The following is a 19,830-nucleotide window of genomic DNA, read 5'->3' as shown; positions in this document are numbered from 1 at the left end:
GGGATATTGATAGAGTATACCAATGCTCATTTTCGTGCAATTCAGCCATTGAACTCTACAGCTGTTTCAAAGTTATTGGCCTCACTGTCCAGTACTGTCTGGGTGGTACAATTATTTTACATGACTCCACTCACAGGGATACTCGGAGACACTGATATTATTTGTACCCTTCTCCTGATCCATGCATTTCAATAACCTTATCCGTGATTTTCTTAAAATTCAGTGCCCGACCCAGAAACCTCACAAAGACAAGGGTTTTTTTTATTCTGAATTCAAAAGAACCACCATTATTACACACAGACAGAGATGACTAACTGTGAGGCTCACTAAGGCAATTCTGTGCATCTAAATTTATTTACGTTTGTCACAGCAAAAGGTCTGAATACTTATGAAATTACATTTTATTCCATGAAAACTGCAATGGTCTGAAAATTTTTGCAAGGTACTGTTATTTACACTACTGGATACTTATCTGGGGATGAAATCCACAGTTAGGTATTAAAGGCATAAAGACAGAGAGAAGCTATATAAAACAGGATGAATGATGTGGGAATAGAATTGCATGAATCTGTACTACAAGGCTTCAAAGTGTCACATTTGTGAGATCCCTTACTTTGATACAATTTTTACTACGTTATAGGATAAATTCAATAAAAAAAACACATTGCTTTGAGTTTTGAAGAGATACAATAAACGGGTCTCACAGAACAGTTACAAAGCCTTGCTTAAGTCATGCGTTTCACGACTAAATAAAAATTAATTGCTTCAAAATTGAAAGCCCAGTCAAACACAGCCTCTATGCTGTCCTTCTGCGATCACCACCATAGTTGTAATGATCTGTTTTACAGCCTAAGAAATACACATAAATCTGCTGTCGATAAAACACAAAGTCTTACTTAAGACACTGGAAGGGCACTGAGATAACTAGGAATGCCCGATTACCAGCTGAGTAAAAATCTCATATTCTAGGAATATTCAATGACCATCTTTCACTTCAACAATCCCAGGATTTTTCCTAAATTAGAAAAACAAATGATCATTCAAGATTGTGGATCTTGTGGTCATGTTCAAAGACCCACACACTGGTAAGAGCACAACCTCAATCATTTACCTACTGTATACTGTATGGTTAAAACTGGAATAAATGTCCTTTATCTGTGAAACCATTAATGCATTTGATTAAGATTATAATAATTCATTAATAAAATTGCTTACAGTTGTATAGCACTCTTCTGGACACTCCACTAAAAGAGGTTTACAGGTAATGGGGACTCCCCTCCACCACCACCAATGTGCAGCATCCACCTGGATGATGCGATGGCAGCCATAGTGCACCAGAACACTCACCACACATCAGCTATTAGTAGGGAGAACAGAGTAATAAAGCCAATTCATAGAGGGGCATTATTAGGAGGCCATGATTGGTAAGGGTCAATGGGAAATTTGGCCAGGATGCCGGAGTGACACCCGTACTCTTTCTGAGAAACGTCCTGGGATTTTTAATGACCACAGAGAGTCAGGACCTCGGTATTAATTCTCATCCGAAGGACGGTGCCTTTTTACAGTAGTGTCAGTATAGTTTCCTATCACTATACTGGGGCATTAGGACCCACACAGACCGAAGGGTGAGCGCCCCCTACTGGTCCCACTAACACCTCTTCCAGCAGCAACCTTATTTTTTCCCCCAGGAGGTCTCCCATCCAGGTACTGACCAGGCTCACACCTGCTGAGCTTCAGTGGGTTTACCAGTTGTGAGTTGCAGGGTGATATGGCCATTTAGATGGGCAATACTCTGTATAAAATACAGTTGAGATATAAAGTATGAAGTGTCTACCTGAAAATCTATAGGACCTACAAACCTTTACAGATCAAGGTGGTGGCATACCATTTGCCCATGGTTTAACACAAGTATCCCTACAAATTAGTCTAGAACCCAATTTGGATTCAAATGAAAAACTCCAACTATAAAATTGATTTTTCTCTAAATGTTATCTAAATTCCGTTACCTAGACTGGTTAAGTCATCCAGATAACCGTATGACTTATGGAGGAACAAACATTCCACATTTCCTGCATCCCAATACAGGAGGCTTAAATTCATCTGAACTGTTCTAAAAAAATAAGACAAGAAAATGGTTAAAAGTAAAATATCCTTTTTTATTAACTAATTGAACTTGTACAAAACAGCACTGACTCAACTCAGAATTTTTTTTTTATCTGCCAAGCTCCGAATTCCATAAAACCTTTTCAATTTATATGTTAATGCTCCAAATTAAAATTTAATAACTACGGATATTGAAAAGCGGGCTTGAATTATACGAAATAAATCCTGCAAGAACGGACTAAAATTAGAAATTCATGGCAGCACGCAGTCTGCAGCTAAGCTGTACGGTGCAAGATTAAATTTTTGATGAAATCAAAATTGCACTGCACTGTGAAGAAGAGGCAGTAAATCGGCCACACTGTGATTTATGGTTTCATTAAACTAAGGGAAAGCCTTTCTTTCACAGCAAAAGCTCTCATAAATTTAACTCCCATTTCAAATTCTTATTTTTAGAAATGCAGCCAAGCTTCTCAGTGAAACTACAAATCAAGAATTTTGAAGAAAAAAAATCCACGCTGAATAAATAGAATTTTTTATATAAGCTGCTGCTTTTACTTGTGAAATCATTTTTTTTTAATCTATACATAATTCATACCACCACTGAATTGATTTTTTTCTGCTCCAAAGCAGGGAAAAAAATAGCTAAAATCCAACCACATTGTAGCCCCTTCTTAACTCTCGTTATGAATATCGTCTACTGGAATTATTTTCACAGCACTCAAAATCTGAATGCCACATTTATCCAGGCGAGGTCTTCTGCCAAATAAAAAGGCAGTCTGTAATGAATTTTAAACTTACAATTTCAAGTTGCAACATTGCAAACTGCTAAAATTATTATTCAATATTTTGCAGTCACTGTGATTCGAAGCACAAAAGACTTATTGATAATGAAGATGTTTAGGCTTCTTGTTCTGTTTCCCCAGCCTGGTACGAAATTCTGAAATTCAAAATTTAGGTCTTCCTGTAAGCACTGCCATTTCTCGATTGTTTCCCCAATAGCCCAATAGCCCTGTTCATACATTTCTGCAAAACCTTTGGCAGTGCTGCTAATAACACTTCCGTGCCACTGAACGGTATTTGCAAAATCTACAAACACCCTTCCACAGAATACTTACAAAACCACACAAAACGCAGATCTACCACAACTACGATTCCCAGGATTTAAAAAAAAAAATTCTTATCATAATGCTGATGTATGATTCACTTATAGCTTAACATACTTTTCACTGAACCATGAAATGCCCTCTTACTACTTGTTTTAGATATAAATCTCTTATGTAAAATTAGTCTGTAACAATAAGCATTCAATACACAGATGGATTTGTTCTAATACTTTCAACTGAGTTCAGCCTAAGAGCAGATGAGCTCTAGATGAAGTACAGTAGGATAATACACTGTACCTGATTTCATACAGATACCAGCACAGCATTCGGGACTTGAGGACATTTCCTGACAACTTCCCAATACCGTTATTACAGATGATCCAATACAGTCAAGTTTTTTTCCAGCTCTGCCTCAACTGCAAACTTTCCACTGGAATTTCCAGGTTCACTGCATTTTAAAGGGGCAGTTCATATCACGAGCACCCTGCTGCCATTTCATTTCTCATCACAATATTGTGCTTTTCATGTGGCGGTTTTCTCCTTTGTGCTATTCTTAACATTCATCCTGGCAGTGTACAGATATCTCACTTGCAGGTTTCCTGCACAGTCAAGTCCATTATTTAAAAAAGTTACGGAGAATAGGCAGAAATAACATTTTGCATTTTAAATGTGAAGAAGCAGGATGTAGTTAACTGGGAAAATGTATGAGCATATTTATTTTTTATATTTAAAATATTTGTCGACAGAGTCCCCTGCAAAAATAGTTGGGTCCTCACATTGTAATCACCAAGAAACAGTGCAGTTCATTTTTTTTACATTGTAAGTCGAGTTGTAGGAACTACAGTAAAATCACTAATTTACACAGTAATATTTATTCTATTAAGAAGGTAAAATATTCACAGGAACATGTAAAACCTCCTATTTACATAAACAATATATGAAATTCCCTGCTATTCAGAACGAGGCAACAAATATTCCGGTGAGGTGAGGCGGCCATTTACATTGTAAACAAGCATCTCTTTCAATCCAATAGAAATATTGCTCTCGACTTCAAGGCAGTTTTGCCGACAAATACTACTTACTTGTTAACTCTGCACGCAGATCATGTTGGAACATTAGTCTGCCTTTACTTATTCGCTTGTACATTACGTTGCATTAGTCCAGGGGTTTGCGATCAAATGAAGAATATCCAGGTCAACAAAATTCACGATCTTATGCTTAATTTGGAACTTGTAAAATTTTGCGATACCGTCAATTAATTTATTTTGTTACCGAAATGTAATGAGAAATTGGGACTGCAGTTCTTTTTTAAATACGCAACACATCTATATCCCGTATCTTGCAAAAAACGTTCTTTATATTTTCCGTCCTTATCACTGCCAATGAATTTCGCTTTCAATTTGCATAAAAGCTTGCACCACTTAGATGTGAGTGAAGCGTCAAAGCTAAACTTGAGCTTTGTATGACTTAGTGTTCCCTCCCAGGAATCATATACAGAAGGCTGGATATTTGTTACTGAAGGAAAACACCTATATGTTCTATTTTCCAATTGTATTGATATCTTATTATTATAATTCTAAAAGGTGAACTTCACAACACAAGTCTTAAGGAAAACCCTTCTTTACAGAATGAAATTGGCTACAACCCATTTTGTAAAAATTGAATTTTACTGTGCCACCAAAAACTCAATTCTGAAAAGACACTACGAGATGAAATGTGAGGAAAAAGGACAGTGTTTCAGTGTCCTCAAGACATACCTCGCCAATGAGATTCCAAAGTCCATCTGGATATATTTTAATACTAATACTAAATGTTATCTTTTTTGTTCCATATTAAATTGGAACCAAATCAAGGCCTCTTAACTGAGCCTGTCTTTTGTTTTATTTATCTCTTCACAGTGTCACTTTTGTGTGAGTGGAATACCAGCTACCGATATTTCACATGACAGGCAGTTCATATGTGCACCTGAACCCAATGAAGGAGCTTTTATCTGGGATGGCTGCTATCAAAATTGTGCTGACAGATCCTTCTGAACATTTTAACCCAACACGGAACACATTGAATCAATTAAAAAAATTATCCTTTCTTCCCATTAAAAAAAAAAACAACAGATTCTGTTTGACTCAAATTGGCATTTTATTTAAATTCAGTTAAATAAAATGTAAATTTGAGTAAGGTACAGAAGACAACAGATGGCATATAAGCAATCCAGACAAGGAGAAGTGGCGAATGATTTTCTCTCCTTGCACATTCTAAAAATCCTTTTTTTTAACTATGTACATAAAAACATATTTGTGCATACACTTTTATCAATGTTATGGGAAATTCCCTTGAGACACAGAAGAAAATTTACTTTTTTAAAGCAATACAATTACTGTCTGAAACTTTGGCTTATCATACAATTTCTGGTGGTTTAAAAGTTTGTGATAAATATTTTCATTTAGGAGAAAAAAATAAACAGATTAAAAAACTTCAATGGTGCATTCATCTTGCTATTAGTCCATGCTAGTACATTAAGTTTCCTTAATTTGTTACGGCTTCTCAAAGCCATGCTGATATGAACTCAGTGTGTTCTCTCACAATCACATAGGAATGTTCATTTCCAAGAATTACTTGTTTCAGTTAATCTTTGTTCTATACTGGCGACTTTGCAGAAATATATCTTTTAACACTCTTTGCATAGGGTTTCTCTTGGGTTTCAATCTAGTGATTGGAAGGGCCAATCAAATACTACATCTTCTCTTGCAGAGATCTTTCTAAACGTTAAGAAGCCCCTTTCTGCACAAGACGTACATCAACATGTTTAGATTTGCCAAGAGATCTGTGCTGCCATGTTTTAAATGAAACTGAAATGAGAATGTACTGTTTGCTACACCACCTCGAAAGTTTCTTCTCTCCAAATTTTAGCCAAGCTGGTACATACTCCAGAGTTTCACTACTGGCCAACTGAAGACTTTCGTCAAAAATAATACCTTAGCTCTGGGACACGCTATTATGAAAATGCTGTCTGGCAACCTCTAACACTGCTTTATCATTAGTTATTCCACCAGGTCATGTGTCACACTGACAAGAGAGGTTGTTGAGCAGTATTATAATGTAGTTTAATAAACAGGGCCGAGTCAGGACCAGAGAAGGAAGAACACAATGCAATTCAGAAATTTGGGGCACATAAAATCCTATTTTAAACAGCAGCTTCATTTTTGTCGGATGCCAGCTGCCTCCCTCCCCACTCACATTTGAAACTGCTGTTATGTGAGAAAGAAAAGGAAAAAAAAAACAAACTACACCTCTCAAAAATTGTAAAGTGCGCACCCCTAAGCTTTTCAGCGCTTAAAAAAAAAAAATTAAGTCAGCAAAGAAGCCTGTAGGGTCAACTCGAATTTAAGCAATGGAACAAAAAAAAAAACTAATTTGCTTCAGTAAAGAAAGTACAATGCAGTCTATGAAAATACAGGTACTTTCCAAACATAATTCTCAAAATGTGTGGCTCAATGGTATTCAAAACATTATTTTACTTGCTTTCTTAGGAAAGTTTTTTTGGGGGGGTTGTTGGGAGCTGTATGATGGTCACCTACCTCTGTGTATACATCTTACCAAATGCTAGTAAGAGTCAACCAACCTGCTGGAGTGGGACAGCTGTACCTACCTACACACCGGCAAAATCAATGACCTTGGTTGCCAACATGCAGGTCGTGACCCTGGTCAAATTGCTAGTGTGGAAGGGGCTTAAAGAGAAGCAATTTCTCTGAGAGATGCAAGTTAGATTATATATGGATTTATTATACATCACTCACATGAACTTTCCTATTGATTTTAATAATTAGACCTACCAGGCCATTTTTGATTTCACTGGTTTAGCTACGTCTGGTCATTATGCAAGCAGCTAAATCTAGTGCCCGGCTCTTAATACATTGATCATCATCCTGATCAATGAATCAATTGAGGTGTTGAACGTGCTGAAGTCTTACAATGGATCTGGCTGGAGGGATCCAACTTCAAGCCTCCAGCACTCTGTACCGTAATTTTCTTCCTGCTGTAAAATCTAGGACAAAATTCTAGCCGGCAATCTCCTTTACAGGCAACTATGGCAGGTTATCTTGCAAATTGGTTAACAGCTTTCAAACACAATTAGTAATCACTGCCTACATCCACATCTTAATAGCTAAACATTGCCATTCAAGTAAATATGGCCTTGCAGTACAGGAAACTGAACTGTGCAATTTCTACTTGATTTCTTATTAAGATCCTTGTGAAATGTACATTGGGTATTTGGACAAGAAAAAAACTATACGGGTTATACCTGAGGCATGAACAGTGCAGCCTACCTCTGGCAGTATAGCCTATACATGCCTGAAACAGCACTGGAAGCAAACTGGAGAGTCACACCAGCTGGAATGGCAAATTAAGTACTCACCATCCACATCTTCGAAAAACGTTTACTGCACACCCTGAAAACTTGATATGTAAAACCGTTTGTTGATGCGATGCCATCATCCACAATAAAAGCACATTCTTACGTTTTTCAGATCTCAGATCTAAAGCAAAGGTCACTGTATTATGATTCCCCTGCCATCACAAACATTCAAATGTCTAGAATTTACTGCCTATTAAAATTCAGCCAAGATGTAAATGTCAAAATGAAACTGAAGAAAAAACGCTGGAATGCCTCCAAGTCTGACTCAGTTTTAAAAAAATTCTCAAAGTTTTCAACTGTTTAGAAGGGGAAATTGTTTTCTGGGCTCAGAAATATCTAAATATCTAATCTGAACAACAACATTTCTGAAATGACAGTTGCCTTCCCAGACATTGCTGACTAAGAGTGTTGTTATAGTTTTTTAATCTCCAGTAAATTCTGTGTTGACAGTGGGCTCAGAACATGAAGCCTGAAGATCGCTACAGGGTGTTTATAGGGTTTCTGAAACCCGTTTACTGAGAGAAATTTTTAATGAAAGAAAAACACCAGATTTTCTCAAGCCGCTTTTAAGTTTTTCTGGTTTAAAATTTTTATGCAAGACTTGCATAAATAATAAATAACAAAATAGTTACTGTCCAATTACCACTGGCGTATACAGTTTCCTATATTGTAATACCGCCTGGCTTTGACATTTTTATATATGTTTTAGAACCTGAATAACAACCCAGTCAAATCTGAGCCTTGTCACAAACCCTTAAATGTGACTAACAACGTCCAAAGTTCTGTATACAGCCTCAGATATCAGAGATGGACTGCACAAAAACCAAACATATAGTATATCATAGGAGACCAATGGATTTTGTTGTCTCTGCCGAAAAAGGAAGATCCCAGTTGCATTCTCGTATTAGTAAAAATTAATTAAATTCAGCATTACCTGGGGTTTCTAAAAATCAAGCTTTTTTACCTTCAGCCGATGCCAGAAAACCGAAACGATAATTATGGAAAAACATATTTAAGTTGTTACAACTGGAGGGAACAGATATTGCACAAAACAAAAGATGATTTCCTCAAAGTCGCAGTTGCTTAATTCTGAACTTACTTGGCATGGAAACTGCCCTTCTGCAGCACACAATATTTCCCAAAGATAAATTAATGCCACCAACTTCAAACCAATCCCTTTATCCCTCATACTGTAATGTAGGCTATTTTATTTTGTCACATGGGTAAAATACCAGTAATGGCAGGCCATAATTTCTCCCCCCACACTCAACACCAAATAAAAAAACGAGAACAAAAAGAAGCCGAATACTTACACATACAACAAAACCGTCAAATCAACTGCTAAAAATAACCGCGACGAAAATGCAAACAAGCTCTCAGCACCATTTGTCAATTTGCATTACTGGAACATGATGAACAACATGGACCAGAAAACCCTCTCTGCTTTGTTACCCTGCTTCTGTGCTTCTTTCTAAAACTGCAAGATTAGAAAACAGGTTAAATCCCAGGGCATTGTTAAACTACAGTACATTTACCTCAGACCATGTCATGTCAGCCTGACTGAATCAGCCATTTCATTTTAAATCTTGAGCTGAAAATCACCGTTAAATTATGCATGCTGGGGAACGAAACAGAAATGCGAGATCCACATGGACTAATTTCTAAGAATCATATCTGTATTTAGTATTTGTGTATTACACTAAAGGCTATGATGTGATGTTTTCCGCAGATTTTATTATCTGGAATTCCATCCCATTTCAGTTCCTGTGTTTGATTTATTATTGATCTCAGATACATTATTGTGGAACTCCACTGTCCAGTCTCCTTTTCAAAGGCCCTTTCTTTGCTCCAAACAATAAAAACCAAAGATCGGGACTTTAAACAAAAATCAGTTCTAATTTTCCAATGTATGAGAAGGGAATACCGCAAAAAAGAAATTATAGATGTCCAATCACAGTGCTACAGGAAGCAGAACTGTTTAATGACTTTATTCTGTGTTTTTGTGAATGGACAAGAGGTAGTTCATATGTGAATATGAACTACCTCTTGTCTATTCACAAAAACACAGAATAAAGTCATTAAACAGTCATTAAACCCATAATCCAAAATCCTATTTTCTCAACGCACACCTTCTGGGAAAAACTAAGGTTGCTGCTGGAAGAGGTGTTAGTGGGGCCAGTAGAGGGCGCTCACCCTGTGGTCTGTGTGGGTCCTAATGCCCCAGTATAGTGACGGGGACACTATACTGCAAAAAAGCGCCATTCTGCGAATGAGACGTAAAACCGAGGTCTAGACTCTCTGTGATCATTAAAAATCCCAAGGTGTTTCTCGAAAAGAGTAGGGGTGTAACCCCGGCGTCCTGGCCAAATTTCCCATTGGCCCTTACCAATCATGGCCTCCTAATAATCCCCATCTCTGAATGGGAGTGTGTGGGGAGCGGACTGGCGCACTATGACTGCATAGTGGTGATGGTGGAGGGGATCCCCATTACCTGTAAAGCGCTTTGAGTGGAGTGTCCAGAAAACCGCTATATTAGTGTAAGGGATTATTTATTTATTATTACCCAATGCTAATTTCCTATTTAAACTTAAAGATCCAACAATTACGTTCTGGTGGTCTGTTCAAACTCTTAAAGATTTTTTAATCTATGGCATTTATTGCAGGATATCTTGATCACACACCCTCATCCCATCCAAAGAGACAGACATTCCTTAAATGGCACAGTGGCACAGTGGTCAGCATGGCCGCCTTGTTGTGCTGGGGCCCTGGGTTCAATTTCCTGGGGTGCTCTCTCTGTATTTGCATGTTTTCCCCATGTTCATGTGGGTTTCCTCCAGGTGCTCCAGTTTCCTCCCACAGTCCAAAGACATACTGATAAGGTTACTTGGCTTCTGCAAAACTGGCCTAGGTGCGAGTGTGTGCATGTCTGTGTGTCTGCCCTGCGATGGAGTCCCATCTAGGGTTCCCCTGCCTTGGCTTCTTGCATGCTGGGATAGGTTCTGGCTACCCACGATCCTGTATTGGATAAAGTCGATTTGAAAATGGAAGGACAAACGGTTGGATGGACTTTTCACCTCACTACATCCACTAAAAACAAGAAAAGCAATAAGAAGCAATGAGGAAATTGCCATGTATGAAGCAAAACAACCACATGCCGTTCAAAGGGGCTGAAGGTGATTCACAATGTTTCCATATTTTTTTGGCCACCTAAATCTGCAGTCATGACTTCAAATATCAAATATGACTTCACGATTCTACATTTACATAATGTAAAGGAAACTGAGTTACAGATAGTACGCAATTAAGATGTTCAAAGAACTCATCCAACTTCCGATTGCTCCAGTCTGGCCCGTTAGTACAACAACTCTCAAAATTACTCAATGTGTGTGTAAAGGCCTTTGGGTCTAGTCAGAGTGAATGAACTTGACTTCAGTGCAAAACCATCTGTCTCTTCAAGTTCCCTCAGTTAGATATTGAATTCCAAGCCACAACCTGCATAGTGATACAACAAACCTACCATGAAGACCAAGAAGCTTTCAAAACAATTTGGGGATAAAGTGTTAAAGAAACCCGATAAATTTCTCAGTTGCTCATTATCCCACTAAGGAAAGGAATACGTGTCATACCACACAGACATTACCTAAATCGGGTTATCCACATTTTTTCCTCAAAAATACATCTTAACAACTGTCGTTACAAAGGCTTTTGTGCCAAAACACTGACAGTTGTTAAGTAAATAATATTTTGGAGTGTACAGTGTTTATATACATTTCTACTGCTTTTTCTCTGTACAGGACCTCTGCAATTTTCGGGTTTGCATTCTTTTTTTTTCCTACACTGAGTAGAAAAGCAAGAAGGATCAGGAATTTCACTCTAAAGCCAACAAAACATTGGAAAACTTTTGCGTCCAAGATGGGTGCCAGTCATACACTGACAATATCCCAGTACAAAGCTGACCTATACTGGACAGTGGCAAGAAAGGAGCCAATACTGAAAAATATGCCATTTCAATCTTATTAAGGGTTTGTACATGTACATGGTACCACGGAGCAGTGGCAAAGTGTCTTGTTGTCTTAATAGTAGAGGAAAACTTGCGTGAGTCAGTCAAAAATCTCAAACTGGGCAAAAAATGGACATTTCAACAGGACAGGAACTTGAAGCATGAGGCCAAAGCAACACTGGAGTGGTCCAACAAGATGGGTGTAAATTTCCACGAGTGGGCCAGTCAAAGTGCTGACCGCATTCCTCCGATAAAAGAAAAAATACTGCACATTTAAAGATTCATGTCTGTCTTTAATCCCCAACTAACTTGAGATCATTTCTGTCAGTAAAAATGGGCAAACATTGACCAAGTGTGCAACGCTTGTACAGAACCATCAGAAAAAAAGATTCCCAGCAGTAATTGTTTCAACAATACTGACTGAGTTGAATACTAAATTTACAACGACAAATCTAATTTTCTTTTCCATCTTCAGGGTTCCTGTCTGTGTACTACATGAAAATCATTCCAAACAATACCGGAACCATGCTGTTTGAATTAAAAGCATTTAAAAAACGATCTTTGCCGATCGTTAAGTTGTCATATCCATGAAACAGATGCCATAATGAAAGTTTATATTACATTTCTTTACATACTGGTGTGTTCCTCCTTTACACTGTAGGCAAACGCTGACGTGACCAGTTTCCCGACTGGTTAAATGAATATTGAATGTTTAATCTCAAAGGTTAAATACCCCTATGAAAAACAGTAAGAGTTCCAAACCAAAGAAGATTGAAACTCAATAGTACTAAAAAATATTTCAAGCTTTGCTTTTTACTTTCCAATAACAGGGCTTTCCTGCTTGACCAGAGTATCGCCACCCAGTAAAATAAATACAATGGACAAAGGCCTTTATTGTTAATTTCTCACATCTCTGGATGATTAATTCCAAGTGTATGGGTGGGAAGGTTGTGTTACACCTCAAAATTTTTTCCCCATTAGCAAGCAGATTTCTACAAAATTTGTAATTCCCCTCCTAGCCAGACAGTTTCTCTTATGGATAAAACCGATAATGGCTAAAAATGATGCAAAGGTTTGGAAATTTCTTCACTATGTGCTGTCCTAGATATTCGGCTAAGGCAATGGAAGACTGCTGTCAGGTGAGGAAGCATTATTGCTGCCGTGTATGTGAAACATTTTACTTCCTGAGGCTGTATTTGTTTTTAATTTTATGTTACAGAAGAAATTTGAAAGCTTTTTACTGTCGTTAACAAAACTTTGCCCAGTCCAGTTCCAACAAAACACAAAACACACCCAACTGCCTACAGAAGCCTTAAAAATACATTTTAAGATGCTTTAGGTGCCAGCCTAACAGTCTTTCATATTTCAGCAACTGCAGTCATATATGCGCAATCTTACGTTAGCCAAAATAATAATCTACAAGAACCCCTTGATAAGGGCACCCTTCTTTGCCAACAACCAAAAATCCGTTGCACCTCAAGTTTCAAAGCATGTAACTCTCTTCATGGCCTTGAGTGCTGAGGGTATTATTCTGGCCAAATACACTGAGCCTCTCTACTGACAGCTGTTTGAAGTGCTGAAGACACAGAACAGAGTAATTTCACATCATCACCCCCATTTGAGGCTTCCACTCTTTGTAGGGAGGGAGGGAGGCCAGACATAACCACTTTACAGAAACGTCTGTCACCTTTCTTTACCTGAAAAGCTCACATGCACATAAAACCTAGACATTAACAATAGAATAGCAGTGGAACAGTGCATTCCCTCCAGTTATATCCTCCAATATTGTGAACTCATTCCCCAGCATCCTGAAATTAGCTCAAAAATATCCGAAGAAGCTCTGGAATGCAGAGATGGGCCGCACACACTGTCAGAAGTCACAGCCATTGATACACAATACACACGGGCCACACTCGATTAAAAACAAAGTATAAATCGGAACATATTCCTGCAATATCCAACACTTTAGCCCCATTTCACGAAACTCAGAGATACAGTACACATTTTGCAAGCAATAAACACGAATGAAGAGGTGAAAAAGAACACTGACTTAAAGCTTTCCTCGACATAAGGCAATATGAGTGGGCTGCCTTAAAAACACTGATCCACCTACAGGGGCGAGCCAGAGTCAGACCTGTTCCTTTAATAAACAGACCTTTGAAGTTCATTATCGAAGCCCTGAGGAACAAACTACTGCTGATCAATTTGTCTTTCCTTCTTTTTTTCTGTAACAGGGGAAGTTGAAGAAAATAAATCTTTCACCACCCTGGCAAATTCTAGCAACGACCGCAATTTGATTTGCACTCTTTAAAAGTTGTCAACCAGTCCTTTAAGCGCACCAAGCGTCTCTCATTAAATTGTTCAGACATTAGGGAAACAACCACAAATGTCCCATTAATTAACCTGTGAACCAAAACAGACACCATTTCAAATACGTTTAAATCACCACACTTCCTGGGGGGGGGGGGGGGGGGCTACATTCTGCTCCAAGGCTCATCGCACTTGAACTTGGGTCATCTGTGCAGCTGTGAGAGATTAATTTTTGCCCCTCCTACTAAAATACTGCCAACGTTGAAAGTTCAGAACTAAAGAAACAAAAACAATTGGTGTATCACAGCTACTCAGTGACAATATCCGTGGCTTTCAAACTGCAGTCCAGACGAAAAATTCCATCCACCCATTTTCTAAATGTCCAATTCAGGGTCGCAGGGGAGCCGGAGCCTATCCCAGCAAGCAATGGGTGCAAGGCAGGGTACACCCTGGGTGGGACACCAGTCTGTCACAGGGCACACACTGACATACACTCACACTTACTGGGCCAGTTTTCCCAGAAGCCAATTAGCCTACCAACATGCCTTTGAATTGTGGGAGAAAACCAGAGCACCCAGAGGAAAACCATGGTAACAAGGGAAGACCCACATAGCAACCCAGGTACAGCAACCACAGAAGGAAATTTTCTTCTGTAATTAGTCACATTTTTTATCATCTTTGAATAGGACAAGCAATCCCCCAAAATGCCCGGTGGATCCCCAAAACAGCAACCTACCTAGTTAGTTAAGAGTCTGCAAAACCTATCAAAACTACGAAACCAGCTCTCAAGTTTTCTACTCTCAAGAACAGAACAAAATTGTGCCGTGAACTGCTGGTTTTGTAATGTGGGACTGGCCGAGGGGATAAACACTGCAATGACTTCACTGCACGCCTCTTTAACAGCATTAATTCAAAAGGCTTTCCCAAACTGAAATAATAAATGCATAATACAGTAGAATATTTTCAGATTTAACGGTACAGACTTTCTAACAGTACTGCAACAAAGCTAGGTGCCCAGCTTATTACTAGCGATGCAATTAGTGGTCAGCTTGAGAAAAGAAACAATGTTCTTCTTTAATGGTAGAATTCAAAATTAAGCCCATCAATTAGGGCATGTTCTTTCAAGAAACTCTTACATTATTCTTCCAGCCCTTCATCTGGTTAAAAAAGCTAGATGGTATGGTTTTTGAATATTCTAAATATTTAAAAATACATTTTTACACAAAAAAATGTGGTTTTACATACTAATAGGGTTTTTAATCTTTCCTTAATGTTTTAAAGGTTATTACCCCAAAAAAAACGAAAACTAAATTTTAACAGAAATGTACAATGTTAAGTTCTGAACGCAAAAATCTTCTTCACGTCATAAACTACCTGTTCAGAGTTTTTACAATGAAATTGTTTTGTTTTTAATGCTATAAATCATAGCTCAGTGCAGATTTATACTAGTTTATTTATACAGATTCGTGTTCTTGAGTTATTGAACATTATCCATTCTCAATCGCAAGTTTTGCTTACAAATGTTTTTTTACAATGCAAATTAATAAATACACAATCCTAAATCACATAAACGCAAAAGCGTAATTGCAGTCCTTTTCAGCACCGAAAGGGTTAATGTATTAATACTGAATTAAATATAAAACACAACCTCACCATTACCTGTTGGAATTTGAAATGTTCTCATTAAATTAAAAAAAGTAAAAGAATCAGAGCAATGCAGAAAGCTACATTTTTGGCCCGAGGTGTTCATCCCTACAAAATTAATATTTGTTTAAATTTGAAAATTACTGTTAAAAATGAATTCGATTTTGTTTTTCAAATCAAACCCCAATTAAAGGCCGTTTAAGACACTTGCCGTTCGTCCACCGTCTGAAAAAGCAAAATTAGAAAACTTGTCAAAAAGCTTAAATATTTTTGCATTACTGTTTTCAAATTGTGAGTGGAAAAAACAATTCATGAAATTATTTCCAATTTCTTATTTTATCGAATATCTACCGACAGGTGGCGCCAATTTAATAAAAGAAATTACCTTTTTTACGAAATAAAAACAAACAAACCTCACTATCCTCATAATTTGATAAAAAAGAAAACCCGTAAGTTTTTAGTGCATTAAAACCAATATGGAGTAATAAGTCAAAACTAAATATAACGTTTGTCGCCATCAAATAGTTGTTGGTTATTTTAAAGAAATAATAATTGCTTTGGAAAAAAAATGAAACAAAATCTGAATATGGCTGCGTAGCTGTTTTGTTTTCTCGGGCTGCTGTGTGCCCTTCACATTCTGCACACAATAGTTTTTTTAAAAAAAAAAATCTTCCAACATCTTTGACAAGTTGGAAAACCAAAATTATTTTTTATTTAAAAAAAAGCAGAATTTAAATGCCGGCAGACCGGAGTCTCATTCAAAAGTTGATTGCACGCTCGGGAAAATTTTTAAAAACGGGAATTTAAAAAAAGTCAAATTAAAGATCGACTAATAAAAAAAAACGCACAGGCGCAACGCACGGATACAAATTTAGCAACGAGGCCCTTGCAAATTCATTTTCCCCATTTCTTAAATTTCCACCCCCCAAAAAAAAAAAACATGGAAGTACAGTAGATGCGCTGAGCTAGTTACCTCCCCAAAGGATGCGGTGCATGCGGCTACTGTTGTTTGGATCGCGATCAATCTCGCCGACGGGAACAAGCGAAGAAGAGCGCTTGCTAAGGACACCCGGACCGGGGGGTGATGCCCGCTGGCTGTCCTGGTGCCCAGGCGAGGGTGCGGGAGGGTCCGGGCTGTATCCGGGCGCGCTGGCGGAGAGCGGCTGGGCTGGGCGCCCCGGGCTGGGCGCTGCGCGGCGGCGTGCGGGCGGGCGGCGTGTTGCGGAGGGTCCTGTGCAGACAGTAGTCCGCCATCACACAAGGGCAACTCGCACAGCTCCACCACTATTCAGATCAAATAGCACAAGGCGAGCCAGACAAAAGGCTGAACGACCATAACGTTGCACAGGAGCTGGGAGAGGAGGAGGAGGAGGAGGAGGGGGGGAGAAAGAGCCGGGGAAGTATCGCCTACTCATACATCCCAACGCCGAAAGCGTGTCATTTTCGTGTTGCGTTAACCGGCGGGGAGGCTGTGTTTTTATTCGGTTGAGGAGTTCGACAGCGGAGGTGAAGACCGCGATTGACTTGACGGATAGAACCGGACAGTTTATTTTTTGGGAAAGATAAAATAAAAATAAAACTGCTCATATCGCGTCAAACGTTAAAGGCAGGCTCCCCGAGAGGGTCGGTGTCGTCTCACCTGTATCGCCGAGTGGGAGTGTCGAGGAGTTAAGAATAAGCGCCCCTTTCTCACCTCCCGACCTCCCTCACAACAGCAGTTCCTGAGTTACACGCGTGTTAAAATTAAGCGTCTTGAACTCCCTCTGTAGTTAAGGATAAAATGTATCTGTTGCACCTCTTCGCAACACGGTCGACTAAACACCTGTTCCGTGAAGAGCGGGGGGGGTTAACTTTTCGCGGTGCCATTTTTATTTATAGTGGCACAAAAAAAGCATACTTGCCAGAACCAGAACACCTCTTCAAGAAACGCCTTCACTTAAAACAAGTATACTTGCCTAATCACGCTATGTGAGAAAACAGCTTTGATTATAACTATGACGCTATGTTTGAGAATTGTTTTGAATAGCATGCATTGTTTTGGAGGAGTCTCCAAATACAGTCCCCCTTACCTACATTACCTGCAATACTGACAATCTGTTTTCTTCCCATTATCCTCTACATGTATTGTGCTGCTGTCAAGCATGGTTGCAGTAAGTTAAATCTAAAGCCATTAATACTATTTTATGGAGTAAACTTTTTTTTCAAACTTTAGAAGAATTTTTAAACCATAGAATCAAACATTATGAACTAGTTCCTGGTATAAAATCAGTATTGAGGAGTCGAAGAAAGTGGGTTCAGTTGTGAGCAGCCGATATTCTGCTCTCTGGGGTTCATGCCTGGCGAGTGGCCACGCAGAGAAATGAGACGTTTTAACCCTTTTTTCCATCTATTACTACACCTTTAGCCGATGCCTCTGTTCAAGACCGCCTATATTCAAGACCACAGAGCCATAGAAAATGCAGAGAACCAGCATGCAGCTCAGAGTCGTAGAAACAAATGCAGTCAATTCAGTACTGCAACAGGTGGAACAAGGCGAGGTGCTGAAATCGTCACAACACTGTGATGAATTGAATTGAAAAGTGCAGTTTACGCCAACCAACAGCAGTGCAATTTAATACAGAAATGACAGGGATGACAGGAACACAGGATATTCAAGTCCGAGCTGCTGTGTCTTTTACAAAGCAGTGGGAGGTGGTCAGTCTCCCAGCTGCTGGTGGCACTGATTCCAGACTGTAGGTCTCCGATTCCAGATGTACGAGAGGGATAACAGGCCAACAGAAAGGAGGAAGCAGGGGTTGCTCTTTGAAATCTGGACTCCAAACCTTTTTTAGAAGAGCTTTTATTTAATTGCTTTCCTATTTTATTCCATACTCCCCCCTCTGATTTCTCCTCTCACTGTATTTTTTGTTGTTGTTCATAACAATATGTTAATAAATATTTTGAAATAAATGTTAATATAAAAAAATACTAATAATAGGACTGTGTGGGTCTTAATGCCCCAGTTTAGTGATGGATGAGATGTAAAACCGAGGTCCTTACTTTTAGTTAATGTTACTAGATTGATATATATCTCACAAATACAGTATGTATCGCAAAGGTACTGACTTTGAGGGACAGGTTAAAGCCTGAGTTAACTTCATCTTTGTCCATTAAGTACCACTTAATCAGGTTACATTGGCTGTGTGTATCCGACCAACTTCAGTGTGTTGCGGTTACGATTTATAAAGCTATTTAACCCAGGTCTTAGATGTGGACAAAATTTAGCATTAGCATTACTGACGAGCATTATTTACAGGAGATAGATTATGCTCGACATTTGGCTAACCCTGTCCTGCTACAACCCCAGGAGCAACCTCAGAGCCCGGAGTTTAGCTCATTTCAAGAGCAGCCACTGAGAACTGAAATGTACTGTACACTGGCTGTCCACACGGCCCTGCAAGTACAAAAGCTAATGGCTAATGGCATGTTCACAAGGGTTTCCCTTTGGGTACTCCAGTTTCCAGTCCAAAAACATACTGGTAGGTTAATCGACTTCTGGGATAATTGGCACTAGTGTGTGTGTGTGCCCTGTGAAATGGGATTATTTTCCAGGGTGCACACGTGTTGCTTGCCAGGATAGGCTCTGGCTCCCCAGCACCCCTGAACTGGAACAAGCAATTAGAAAACAGATAGACGGACTTCATCGAGCCTTTCTAGATTATCCAAATCAGTCATTCAAAATAGTAGGACTGTTTTGTTCCCCAGTATTATTAGTTGAGAAGAAAAGACAGCACTGAGTTTGTTCCCCAATGCCGTTGGGCTGTGCAGGATAAATTGATTTGTCTTGTCAAGCAGGAGTACCTCTCAGAGAATATTTTACTGGGTCATTGGGAAATCAGCTCTGTCCAGATCAATAGCAGCACCTGGAGATAAGACACTGAAGAACGCCACAGGACACATTATACAAGAGACTAATTTCTCTGCCATTCTCCCTATTCGCATGTAAATGTCCAAAGTGAAGAAAAAAATAGCCAAGTACTTCAAAATTGTGTACACTGTATTTAATCTAAATCTTTATTTGAATGCTTGTTACGCAAGTCAGGGAAAGTCATAAGTATCTTCGTACCACTGCCAAATCCTAAAATTGTTGCACATTATTGTGTCACAACAGCACAAACGCGGCAGAGTTGATTTTACTTTAAAGTCTACAGAATGACAAAGACTGACTCAACCATGTGCTGTCCAGTCACCCAACTCAATACCATGAAGCAGGGTAC

The 19,830-nt window shown here is 38.9% G+C and overlaps 1 protein-coding gene across 2 annotated transcripts in view; it reads right to left on the bottom strand.

The window, feature by feature from the left end:
• Positions 1-17,153, bottom strand: part of znf618 (zinc finger protein 618) — a 57,539-nt gene extending 40,386 nt beyond the window's left edge. The window contains exon 1 of one of the 2 annotated variants that reach the window (XM_088940264.1): positions 16,548-17,153. The gene's annotated coding sequence lies outside the window, so the exon portion shown is untranslated. The remainder of the gene's footprint in view (positions 1-16,547) is intronic. The other variant, XM_088940263.1, reaches the window with a different exon arrangement.
• Between the last annotated feature and the right edge of the window lie 2,677 nt (positions 17,154-19,830).

This window comes from Atractosteus spatula, chromosome 23 (assembly GCF_055471065.1).
Source record: "Atractosteus spatula isolate fAtrSpa1 chromosome 23, fAtrSpa1.hap1, whole genome shotgun sequence".
NCBI classification, from domain to species: Eukaryota; Metazoa; Chordata; class Actinopteri; order Semionotiformes; family Lepisosteidae; genus Atractosteus; species Atractosteus spatula.
This window is presented reverse-complemented; position numbering and strand designations above follow the sequence as displayed.